This window comes from Amia ocellicauda (genome assembly GCF_036373705.1).
Source record: "Amia ocellicauda isolate fAmiCal2 chromosome 11 unlocalized genomic scaffold, fAmiCal2.hap1 SUPER_11_unloc_2, whole genome shotgun sequence".
NCBI lineage: Eukaryota > Metazoa > Chordata > Actinopteri > Amiiformes > Amiidae > Amia > Amia ocellicauda.
The window spans coordinates 828,955-841,168 of NW_027102660.1; the positions used below are offsets into that span (position 1 = coordinate 828,955).

At 44.0% G+C, this 12,214-nt stretch overlaps 3 non-coding genes across 3 annotated transcripts; all 3 read right to left on the minus strand.

Annotated features, from left to right (window-relative positions):
* Nucleotides 1-10,126: 10,126 nt before the first annotated feature.
* On the minus strand, nt 10,127-10,199 carry trnav-aac (transfer RNA valine (anticodon AAC)). Its single transcript has one exon. It is a non-coding gene; the product is annotated as a tRNA-Val (tRNA).
* An 872-nt stretch (nt 10,200-11,071) lies between these two features.
* trnav-cac (transfer RNA valine (anticodon CAC)) lies at nt 11,072-11,144 on the minus strand. Its single transcript has one exon. It is a non-coding gene; the product is annotated as a tRNA-Val (tRNA).
* Nucleotides 11,145-12,035: 891 nt separating this feature from the next.
* Nucleotides 12,036-12,109, minus strand: trnav-cac (transfer RNA valine (anticodon CAC)). Its single transcript has one exon. It is a non-coding gene; the product is annotated as a tRNA-Val (tRNA).
* Nucleotides 12,110-12,214: the final 105 nt, after the last annotated feature.

Here is a 12,214-nt window from a genome sequence, read left to right on the forward strand (position 1 = left end):
CTGTTTCTAGGACAGCTCCCAAAACAGGTTATTATAGGTCTCGTGGATAATGATGCATTTACCGGGGTTTACAACAAGAACCCCTTTAACTTTAAACATTATAACGTGGAATTTATAGTATTGTACGTCGATGGTGTGCAGGTTCCATCCAGACCTTTTCAACCTGACTTTGAAAACGGCAATGCGGTTCGTGAATATTACAGTCTAGTACTGGCTAAGGGTCGCCATCTCAAGGATCAAACTCTGCTGATCGATCGCCGGGAATACTGCTACGGTTTCAACCTGACCCCTGACGAAGAGTGTGGACAACATTTTTCACTGATGAAGACGGGCAATATGCGTTTGGAGATGCGTTTCAAGCAGCCTCTACCACGCACTGTAAATATGGTCGTGTATGCTGTGTTTGACAACATTATTGAGGTGCATCAGAGGAGAAACGTTCTGTATGATTATTATTAAAATGAACACCAGAGAGCTCAACCACATCATGAATGCCCTGGCCGGCTCACGGAAACTGTTTCAAGGAGTCTACGCCTGCGATCAGCTGCCTAAATTTAAGATCAAGAATTTACCTGCAATGTACATAATCAACACACACCCAAAAATATGCCCGGAGAACATTGGCTGGTTATTTATCTAAGGGAGGACCAACGTGGTGAATTTTTTGATTCCTATGGAAACCCCCCAGATTTCAGACCTTTCCCTCGGAAGATCAATAACTTTCTGCTCAACAACTGTCAAGAAAGCATTTACAGCTGTCGTCAAGTACAAAGTCTTCAGACCTTCACTTGTGGTCAACACTGTGTGTTTTTCTTATATCATAGATCTAAAGGAAGGTCATACCCCGATATTATGGCCTTGTACAGTGAGGATTTAGGCCAAAATGATAAAAAAGTGGCAGAGTTTGTCAGGACACTGTGGACCCCCCCTTATAACACAATGACTTACGACCCTAGCCAGCCATGTATACAGATGGGGTGTTCTTGTGAGGATTTTAATAGATGTCATGCGTGTTAAGGTGAAAAAATAATGAAAACAGCCTTTTAATCATTAGTTTTGTTTTTATTCAACACAATTCTTATACAAAGCAGGGGTTATGTTATAAATAAATGTACAACATTTGAAAATAAAAAAAATAAAATAAAAAATTGTTTGTCGGGTCATTATTTACAGGGGAGACAAATAAAAACATGAGATTAATAAGCTTCCCAACGATGGATAGATCCTGAGGATGGTCGCTCAGCACGGTCAGAGTAATGAGATATCGGAGTCAGATCAGGCTCCACCTCTTTACACAGACGGATTTTTTGTCGCGTTTCCTGGTTAGGAACTGTGGATTGGGGCATGTTCAGACAGGCCATCGCCTGTAGGAAAGCATTCCAGCCTACAGGTCGGCGACTATCGGGTACCTTATTAGTGCTAGTGACACTCTTCAACAAATCAAACATGTGTGAACCTTTGATCAGTTGTCCTTTAAAAACAAATTCACCCTGTTCATTCCAAGCCGTTACCCGCGGTTTCTGAACCATTTTGTGCAGGATATATTCTGCATGTCTTTTGCTTCTGGCCGGCATGTTTCTCAAAACATCCGTTACAACATCTCCCTCTGAACTCTCAACAGGTTCGGTCACCGCAACATCTTTATCAACCGTACCCCCCGCATCAGCCCCAGAACCATTTTCTTGAGAGGCCATGGTTAAAGTTAAAATGTTTTGATCTTTTTCACCCTGTCTAACCAGACGGAGGTAGCGCTGTAACGTGTTGGTATACAACTGGGCTTTGGAATACTGATTTAAATCGGCCCTGGCCTGTATAGCTTTCATTTCAGAGTCCAGGTTGTTTTCGGACGTTTGTCTAATGGGCTCTGGCCCGACAACATTTTTTCTCAGTTTCTCAAGCTGCTCCTGAGGGATCAAAAACATTTTCTGAGCATATTCCATTATTAACCCACTCTGGAAGCTAGAAGACTGGTTAGGAAAGGCACGGCTATGCTCAACAGCGGTCCTATAAAACCCCCGGTTTGATTAATCTTCTTTCTTTTTCTTTTAATAGAATACTTCTTATTAGCGATGATCTTGATAACCGCTTTTTGTTTTTTGAGTTTAGAATGTTGAGAAGGGGTTAGGGGTATATTACCGCGTAAGATGTTAAAAGCTATTTCACACAGGGTCTCGATCAAATCCGAGGGGGCCCCTGCCAGCACAGCTTTCCTATGGCGCGGGCTCCCCTCAAATAACATTTGCAAAAGCGGCAGATTTCTTTTAATCCGAACAGACATTCTTATTTATTTCCTTTTCTTTAGCACATACACTGCCGGCCAATCGGGCGGGCACAAACCTGTTCTGAGGCGAAAGTCTTCTGGGGTTTGTGCTTTTAAGTCCGCAATCAAGTACCCGTAGGGTTTTTTGGTGGCATCCTCAAATGCCTCCAAAAAGAACTTGGTCTGGTTAGGGTACATTTGACGAGCCAAGACGGTGACCTGTAGTTTATCTCTGGGGTTTTTAAAAAGAATTATATAATTGGCATTTAAATTAATAGTGCGGCTTTTTTTACCTTGAAAAAATAGATTTTGAACTAAATAAATAATACTTAAATTCCTATGATGAGTGTACTTTGTGAAAGCTTTTTCCACTTCACTGTTGTCACCGGCCTGCTCCATCAGGTCATCAAGGATCACTAGATTAGTTTGACCGGGCGGGAACAAGTCATCGTCACACAACGAGGCGGGGAGACCTTGCACAAATTTCAGATTATTTTTTTTCGAAGCCAAATCATCGTAGAGAGGTTGCCAGCAAGAGTAACACCACACTATGTTGTCAAGAGCTTGGGACACGGTTGCGTCCACATCTTCTATGATGTTCTTTATAAGATAGCTCTTCCCCGAATTGGAGGGACCGGCTATAATACAGGAGAAAGGGTGTTGAAGTCTGTTATCAAAACCACCGCTAATATCCATAAGGCAGAGTGGTATAATCAGTCTTCAACACTCTTTTATTGTACACCACCCTGAACCGTTTGTTTAGTGATCTATTTTCCAACGTGTACCCCTTTTTATTGCGATAGATCTGATTTCCGGCTGTAATAATCTCACGAGGAGGCGCGTCTTTCTCGGTTACAAAACTTTCTACCAGGGTCGTCAGAGACTTGATGTTAATGAGCTTGTTGTTACAATGTTTCAGAGTGAAACCCTTAACTTTCATACAGGTCTTACCCGCAGCCGTTCTGTATGCGTAAGTCTTAGGACCCCCTGAAACAAACTCCACTATGTGGTCCTGAGGATCTAGTTCGCTCGTTAACTCCCCAAGGTAGTCCCCGAGGGGAGGGACCCAATCCCCTGGCCTGGTGACAAAGATTACAGAGTCAGTATCATGATAGAGCGTGCGTTCCTGCAACTGATCCATTAAGTTGTACAGTTCAAGCCGGGCGTAAGCCGTGGTAAAAACCGCTATGAAAACATTAACGTTCCCCTGTTTGGTGGGGAAATCTTTAGGGGCCCTCCACTGGACCTGTGCCACGTGGTCATTTAAGAATTGAAAGTGTGATACTGCATGTTGTTTGGAAAACATAAATTCTATAAACTGTTCAGGGGTTTTAATCATGGTTGTGTTTAGACGGTAATTTCTTTCCCCAAACTTACCCCACAGACTGTTTAAAATCAGTTTGGACATTTGTCTCTTGGCGGGGTTTACAGTTATGTTCCCCGGCTCTAGACGGATCCCTTTCTTTTCAAAATATTGATGAACGTATCGCTCTTTGGCCGCGGAGTCAACACACCATGAGGGATAGCCCGATGCCTCCTGTTTCCCTTTCAGATGGGTCATAATGTAATCAGCAAAAAGAGTATCAGGTTTTTCAGAAAAATGCCAAACCTCATACACCTTACCGACTCTGTAACCTTTCTCCACCGCCTTGTCAAGCTCAATGCTACACCAGACACCCGTCAGCGCTCTCTCTTCATCACTGTGCAGACAAGAGGTAGTTTGATTTTCAGTTTCCACACACGTTCTACACAGAGGGAACATCAATTTTCCCGAACACCTGTAAGGCAACACGGGTAAGAACAGCTCACGAGGAGGGTACATGGTGACTTTGATCAAACCAAAGAAATGTCCGATTTTGAGAAAGTCACGATAAACAATGGTTGGACGCCCCACCGGGTACATTTTGGTCTTGTTGACATAAGGGTACAGACTGGTGAAATCATAGTAATCTACTCTCTCACCCTCCTTTACCTCATAATGTAAACAGAGGGCGTTGGTACGACCCCCAAATAACGCATCCCGGGGCTCTAGACGTTCAGGAAAGTCCAAGGTTTCCATAAACCATTGTACCCCCGCATCCTGTTGCTTCAGGGTCGTCCACTCGTGTTCCCAAATCACCAGCACGTTCAAACCATAGGTGTTTTTTAAAGTTTCAATTCGTTCCTGGAAATCATAGTACATATCACCGCAGAGTTTTTGTGTTACGGGGTTAAAGGTGTTTGGGTCGAAGCACTGAGGACAGCCATGGTAAATACAACCAGCAAACTCATAAGCGGTACGCCGCCCGGACACGTCGCTAAAACCGTCTAAGTAGTAAGGCCCCATTTTGACTTTCCCTTGATTTAAAGCATGTCTGATGAAGATGTTATCCCGGGCACTCAGGTATTCCAGCCACTGTATGGAGACAGTCGAAAAGTTCTTTTGTCTAGCACGATAGTTGTCAGAAGTGGTGACCGCTATAGTGTTTTTCTGCAAGAAATTGGACCGATACATTTTCATGCAGAGAGACGCTATGGTCACACTTTGCAAAGGGTCGAGACCCGATGTGTTGATAACCTCGGCGCAGAAACGCACACAGGCTTCTTTAAGGATCACCACATCATTTTTACAATAAGCGGCCATCTCTTCTCGGTATTGTACCATTTAAAGAATTCGTCCCTCTCATGAGACATCATAGTATCAACCCCATAATAAGAGGCGGGCGGGTAGGACCCTCGATAATTTTGAGTGTCCTTAGTATTAAAAAAATGGCAGAACCAACCTTTCTTCTGAGCCTCAAAACCCAGAGCCTTAGGCAAAGCGCTCAATTTAATGGGGAGGAAATTTAACGAGTCTATGTAACGTTAGTTGAAAGCTTCGTCGGTGAAACACATGATCTTGCTACCCTGAGCTATTATTTTTGGGGTCACCCCATTTTCCACCAGATACTTCATCAAAATGTAAGAATCATAACCCTTAGCATTGTGGGCAATAAATGTGTAATTGAGGTATTTTGGACCGCGATACCGCGTAATGATTTCCCTGACACAACTCTCACCGCTAGCTGACCACTCACGATCCAACATGTCAATACAGTGTATATAATTAGCAACGTGGACCCCGTTTTCTTGCCGGCATTCAAAAGCAAAAAAGACATACCGGTTGTGCGGCGGCTCCTTTTTAACCGGCTGAATAAAGCACTGGTGTTCGGACCCCGGGGTTAAATCAGCATTACAGATCCTGCATCTCGGCTCCAGACATTTGTGTGGTTTAACCTCATGAAAACGGTACTGGAGGCAACACTGCGGGCAATATTTAGTTTGATCACAATAACTCAGTTTTTTAACCCCCTCAGCAGCGGCCCTCTGTACCTTATGCTCGGAAAAACAGAACGCAGAGAGACAAATCCTTAAGCAATCTTTTCATCGGATGGTAGGGGCCAAACCCTTACAACATTGGGGATTGAATCAGACGTTACAGTAACCGTCACAGCGGTGCTTAAGCATATCATTGAAGGCCTTATAACAACAATGACAAACATACGAACAACCCAAAAAAGCCGTCAAACTCTTTATTCCAAAGTAATGACTATCACTTAGGAAGAGAAACAGTGTCTGTGTATGGGTTTCAGGATGTGTCTGAAATTTCACAAATACTTCCTTTACCTCACAACGGTACCACACAACAATTTTTAAAGACAACAACTCCTCAAACTTGGTGATGTCTGAAAAGGCAACCATCTGTTGAGAGTTTAAGCCGGCCCTCTGATGAAGCATTAAAGCCTCTTGCAGAGCTTGGGGTTCAGGCATGTCGGGGGTGAGTAATTTTATTAAACTGTAAGCAAAACAGAGCTTATTGTCCCCACTGGAACTCACCACTAATTGCCTGAGCTTGGTCCTAATTATGTCGTTCTTCAAGCATTTCGACAGTCTTCTAAGCACCCCACCCTCAGGGTTACGAACCACATTCATTACCAGAGACAGACTTTCATCAGCTATGATGGCTGCGTTACTTTGCAATAACGCTTCGATTTTAGCCAGACGTCTAAATTATCTCCACTCAGCATTACAGATAGGTTGCTAAACAAATCATCCCCTCTGGGTTCTAACTGTACAACATCTCGAGGTCTGACCCTTTCAGCAACCTGTTCAAGCATTTTCTGCAAGGCCTCGTATATGTTGACAAATATTTCTGCATAATTGTCACAATTTAAAAGTTCTGCAAAATTAAAACGCTGAATCATTTCAAAATTGTTATAGGCCGGTCTATCTATAATCACGGGATCACTGGTACTCTTGGACACATCATCATTTTGAACAAAGCCTTCACCCCCTACATTCTCACAGAGCATGTCCTCCACAGCCTTATCAGTCTCAGAACCCTCCAAATTCCAAACACCCCCACTGCTGACATCTACAAAACCCCCTTTTTGAGGAGGCTCATTTAAAGCCTGTAAAAGTCCTTCAAAGATATCCAACCGGTTAATGTCAAGACCCTCCTCTATAGTGATGGCTGCTTCTGCCGCCATCCTGTGTTCTAATTGTTTCAAATCATTTATAATAGGGGCAGAATTTGGTCGGGGTAGCTCCTCCAAAGCCTCCACCATTTCAAACAAATCGGGGTGAACTAGGGGGTGAACCTCTATAAGCGCTACCGGTGGGAGGTGGTTATTTAGATCATTGACCATCTGTAACAGGTCGGGGTTCACCGGTAATTCTGTTAATTCACATTCTATCGGTGGTAATTGGGGGTTATTTAAATCATTTATCATTTGTAATAGTTCCAGGTTCATTGGGACATCAGAGGAGTTCACAACAGGGCCGGGGATGTTCTCTCGGGAAGGTCTTTTTGGGGCCCTAGCTTGTTCATAATCCTTTAGTTTGTGAGTTCTTTTACCAAGTCAGGACATTTTTTAATTTATTTTTTATTTTTCCAACAACCCACAATAGTAAGGCGTTTTGTGTCTATTAAAACATTAAATACGGTACAATTCGTTAGTAAGGGTATTAATAAGGGTGTTTTGGCTCTCTATCAGCAGGTTTTGCCCCACTAACACAAGTCTTTGATTTTGTAACAAAGTATGTAGCAACTCATGCCGACCTTCAGGAAGAAGCTCCGGGGGCTGGTGGCCTGGCTCAGCTTCAAAGGATGGTCGCTCCGGTAAATCTCGGTCGAAGGAGGCAAGGAGCGAGTGTATACTCATGGACGGAGACCAAGAAGGCCTTTGCGGTGACACCCTGGCCAAGCGCGGGGTACTGTTCCGCGTTTCTGTAGCCAAGAAACGGGTCTGGGGGGACGATGTTGAAACCAGGCCGTCGTTGGGTGGTGTGTCAGCCCTGACTGACGGCGACCCCTGAGGTTGTTGGATGCCTGTATTTGTTCCGCCCGACAATGCGGCGGGCTGAATCTGGGGTGTTGAATTACCCCCAGAAGGCTGTGGCCTGAGTAGATGTTGGGGGGTCTCCAAGACCACCGTGGGGGATCCTCTCGGTGATCTCACCGGGAAAGATGTTTGATCCCACTTAGACGGGGTAATTGTCATCAATAGCTCATTCACAGAATGACTATCCCAAGAGTCTTGGGAAGAATAAAAATATACATTACATTTACATCTTTAAACGGCGACAGAAATCAAACTTAAAACAACATGTCCAGGACATTCAAAACCTTTAGCTTTTTTAGACCTTTGAAAATAGCCTTAGACATTCACTACAACGCCTTATTATTTACAGACAATATATTTATTAGGACTTGATAATAAATGTAAAACAGAGAAGCCGCTGTAAATAAACTGTTTCTTAAATGTTTCTTTAAAAACTGTAATATTGTTAATAAAACACACACACACACAACAACATTTCATTTTTAAACGAACCTTCCAAGTGTAAACGCTTCCTGATCCCGGGACTTCCTGTTTCACAAACGTTTTCACGATCTGTTTAAATATTAAATACAATGAACACCTTCAAGCCTTTTCCTACAACCACTTTAAAACAGAAGTATAATAGCGGGAGATAAGCCAAACAACTTACTAAACCCTTTCGGACGGCTTTACTTCCTAACCAGACGGTACGGCAATCGGTCATTTCTAAACACGTTCCCCAGAAACAAGCCTAGACCTGTCCGGACTTCTAAAGATCTTTCCCAGAACCCCCCGCCCTACAGGAAACGGTCACCCATCGCTTAAATATTAGCCCTCAACGGGCAAACAAAGCCCTTTTAAAAACATTAAAGTTTGAAAGATCTTACTTACCTCCACAGAATAATCGTTTCTTATGTTTTTCGGCTGGTTTAGCTTTTTGCACCGCTGTGAAGGTAAGAGACATGTTTAACCTTTAACCACACCGCTTTATAAAAAGCTTTAACCTCTTACAGGCTGCAGATATATACTCACAGCTATCAGATACCGGGGCTGACGGCCTTTCAGATTCTTGAAAGGTTACGGTTCTCGAAGGTAAAACGAAACAAGCCCTCGATGTGGAAGGCCTTTCGTTGTCTCGAACCACATTTCTTAATACTGTTAGACAGGATAATTTTTTTAAATTAACAAAACTGGACTCAAACATCTTACAGAATCGTTATACAAACAAACAGGGGTTTAGTTCTTACCCGGTCGGCAGACAGCCTGTCTAGGGATAACCACTTCTCTTGGTCGATCCTCGGAGACATTAATCACAGGCCTTTCGATAGTTTCTGTGTAATTAAAGAGACCGGCATTAATATATATTAAAACGTTTTCATAACTCTAATGAGCCGCTTCAAAACCACACACACCCATGCATAAGAACCCATGAGCGCAAACACAAAATTCTTACCGTCGTTGTTCCAGATGATCTCCTCAGCGTTGGAAATGAACTCCTGTTGACTGGCTGAAAAATAATTTTACAGAACTTAAAACAGATGTTATAGCCTTATTTACAATACATGCACACAACACGCTCTGAGTCAATGAAAATAATCTGAAGACTTGCCTAAAAACTCGTTTAAATCGAATCGCTGATGTTGTTTCCGGACATTGTTGATCTTTAGTCTTAAATCGAAAGGTCAGTATGAGTCTGTCGAGCTGAAGACCAGACCTTCATACTTATACTGATGGCCACATGCCGGATCTGCTTGTAAGGCATTGTTCTGGTCTGGCCTTTGTGCCGCCCTGTTACCAATTAACATATCAAAACCAACCAATAAAATGACACTGCATCAAATTTCAAATAGAAACCAAGATGGAGACGATCTCTCTCCTCTCTACTCTAAACTTTTATTAGAACCTTTTGGTCTCTCAAAAAAACATTTTTAAGCATCAAGACCTATAGTCAACAACCACTAAGAATATTTCAGGCCTTTATAAGCACTAAAAAACAACCTGAGCCTAGAAAATAACTATAAAGATCTAAAATAACTAGCGCTTTTACAGTGATTTTTTTTTTTTTTAATAGCGATGCTTTGTTTGGTATTAAACAAGTCACAAACTACTCAGAACAGCGTTTATCCCCGCAAAAGAGATATTTGGGTTTATTTTACAAAGCTTATAAATTATATAGGTTAAAAGTATTCTGAATGTTTTGATATCACACGCCATACCAACTGTTGTCTTCTACACCTTACGGTAGCAACAAATCTAACTACTGCTTTACTTTAACAATAATAATGACGGCGACCACGATGACAACAAGAACAACAACAACAAGAGCAACAACAACAACATCATCATCATCATCATCATCAGATTTTAATTAAAAGTGGCTACACCAGCGTTTACAATTTCAACCTGTCGACGGACGGACGCTCTGAGTGCATCGATTGCGGGCACTCCAATGAAGAAAAGACACCCACCGCCTCCGGGGAACCACGAGGGCAAGCATGACGAAAAGGGCCAGCCCACAGTAGGCTGTTTCCGCCCGGTTTCGAACCGGGGACCTTTCGCGCGTTAGGCGAACGTGATAACCGCTACACTACGGAAACTGACACCGCTGCCTCTTGCTTCAAATGGTTACCGTTAAAGCCTGCTGGTAAAACGGGCTCAGGTGTTTCAGGTCGGCTAGGCTGTGAGATGGCGTCTGAAGTGCGGCGAAAGGATGCCATTTTCACTGACCTGTTTGGCATTGCTAAAGGGCACATCAGGACACTTCGGAAACTCTTTTAAAGGCAGGACGCCCTGCGCTCTGACAGTGCCTGCACTTAACCCAACAAGGTGATGCTGAATGGCTTGTTCAAACGTCTGGTGGTCTTCCTTCACCACCAGACTATCAGAGCTATTGTGCCTTCTACACCTTACGGTAGCAACAAATCTAACTACTGCTTTACTTTAACATTAATAATGACGGCGACTACGACGACAACAAGAATAACAACAACAACATCTTCATCATCAGATTTTAATTAAAAGTGGCTACACCAGCGTTTACAATTTCAACCTGTCGACGGACGGACGCTCTGAGTGCACCGATTTCGGGACACTTCGGAAACTCTTTCAAAGGCAGGACGACCTGCGCTCTGACAGTGCCTGCGTTTAGCCCTACAAGGTGATGCTGAATGGCTTGTTCAAACGGCTGGTGGTCTTCCGTCACCACCAGACTATCAGAGCTATACTGCGCCTTCAACTACATAAGAGTAACAGCAATGTCGCCGATCCTGCTACGGTCGTATTGTAACAGCAACAACATGTATCGATTTTAAAAGTGTCAGTTCCAGTGCCTCGCAAAGCTACCCTTCTGCGATTGTTTGTTCTCAAGGTCAGGATTTCTTGCCACTCCGAGGAAGAGAAAACGACGGCCGGCCTTGGGGCAGAGAGATGGCGACGGGTAACACGGCACTGGCACGCGTGCACCGCGGGTTGTTTCCGCCCGGTTTCGAACCAGGGACCTTTCGCGTGTGAGGCGAACGTGATAGCCACTACACTACGGAAACCAACCCGTCCTGGTGTTTCAAATGGCTCCCATCGAAGCCGGCTGGTAAAACGCGCACAGGGGTTTCCCGTGGGCCAGCCTGTGAGATAAAGGTTTCTATTTTCACTGACCTATTTTGCATTGCTAAAGGGCACATCAGGACACTTTGGAAACTCTTTCAAAGGAAGAACGCCCTGAGCTATGACGAGACTTACACTTACCCTAACAAGGTGATGCTCAATGGCTTGTTCAAACAGCTGCTGCTCGTCTTGTGCCACCATCAGACAATCACAAAGCTATTGTGCCTTCTACACCTTACGGTAGCAACAAATCTAACTACTGCTTTACTTTAACAATAATAATGACGGCGACCACGACGACAACAAGAAAAACAAAAGAACAACAACAACAACAAGAACAAGAACAAGAACATCATCATCATCATCATCATATTTTAATTAAAAGTGGCTACACCAGCGTTTACAATTTCAACCTGTCGACGGACGGACGCTCTGAGTGCACCGATTTCGGGACACTTAGGATACTCTATCAAAGGCAGGTCGCCCTGCGCTCTGACAGTGCCTGCACTCAGCCCAACAAGGTGATGCTGAATGGCTTGTTCAAACGGTTGGAGGTCTTCCGTCACCACCAGACTATCAGAGCTATACTGCGCCTTCGACTACATAAGAGTAACAGCAATGTCGCTGATCCTGCTACGGTCGTATTGTAACAGCTACAACATGTATCGATTTTAAAAGTGTGAGTTCCAGCGCCTCGCAAAGCTACCCTTCTGCGATCGTTTGTTCTCAAGGTCAGGATTTCTTGCCACTCCGAGGAAGAGAAAACGACGGCCGGCCTTGGGGCAGAGAGATGGCGACGGGTAACATGGCACTGGCACGCGTGCACCGCGGGTTGTTTCCGCCCGGTTTCGAACCGGGGACCTTTCGCGTGTGAGGCGAACGTGATAGCCACTACACTACAGAAAACGACCCGTCCTGGCGTTTCGAATGGCTCCCATCGAAGCAGGCTGATAAAACGCGCACAGGCGTTTCCCGTGGGCCAGCCTGTGAGATAAAGGTTTCTATTTTCACT